Below are 880 nucleotides of genomic sequence, written 5' to 3' on the forward strand. Positions count from 1 at the left end.
ACTGAGTGTAATTGAACTTTAGTAATTACAGTGTTTTTCGTTGTTTCTGTTTCGAAATAATATTTATACTTGTCAATATTACTTTTCATTGTTGGTTTAATATATAGATTTAGGTATAACCTAAATCTTCTAAGGTGCCGGAACCGCAGAATTATTAATGAGATTATATCAGAAAATATTGTTAACAGTAATGGTACAAAAGGAGATAATACATTCGTATAATTAGAGATTTTAGGCTTTTGTTGTACGAGTCTATGACATTATATAATATTAATTGGCGTATTAATTTATGTTTTTGGTTATGATTTACCCTATGGTTCTGTTAAAAATTCCAATCATTGGATTTATTATATCAAGTCAATATCATAATTTTCATTGAATATTTGTTAAGCAATAAAATAATGAAGTTGTAAAGTATTAATATATTAAAAAGTAAATTGAGGTAAAAAATAAAAAATGTTATTAAAATACTGGGGTAGGGGGCACCCGGGATTGAACCGGGGACCTCTCGATCTGCAGTCGAATGCTCTACCACTGAGCTATACCCCCATATAAGTGATCATGTGTTTATAAGTAATAAATGTAATAACCTTTTCTTTTTCTCATGGCATGTTTTAAAATTTAAATGTGTTTATTATCGTGTAAAACTTCTACGAATATACATACATTATACCTAGTAGCCAATAAATTCGAAATTCGCCGTGAGTCCACCATGTTACGACATTCACCCCAAACTGATTGAACAGGGATAGTGTTGTACGAATGCTTTCTATTGAAGTTTGTTTGTTTGAAATCAAAATAATAGCATATTAAATAAAAAAATATTTTCTACAGATGAAATGTAATTATACTTTATAATTTTATTGACTAGTTCTCACAT

At 28.4% G+C, this 880-nt stretch overlaps 1 non-coding gene across 1 annotated transcript; it reads right to left on the reverse strand.

Moving 5' to 3' along the window:
- Positions 1 to 477: 477 nt before the first annotated feature.
- On the reverse strand, positions 478 to 549 carry Trnac-gca. The gene has a single exon. It is a non-coding gene; the product is annotated as a tRNA-Cys (tRNA).
- Between the last annotated feature and the right edge of the window lie 331 nt (positions 550 to 880).

This window comes from Limulus polyphemus, unplaced genomic scaffold (genome assembly GCF_000517525.1).
Source record: "Limulus polyphemus unplaced genomic scaffold, Limulus_polyphemus-2.1.2 Scaffold1497, whole genome shotgun sequence".
NCBI lineage: Eukaryota > Metazoa > Arthropoda > Merostomata > Xiphosura > Limulidae > Limulus > Limulus polyphemus.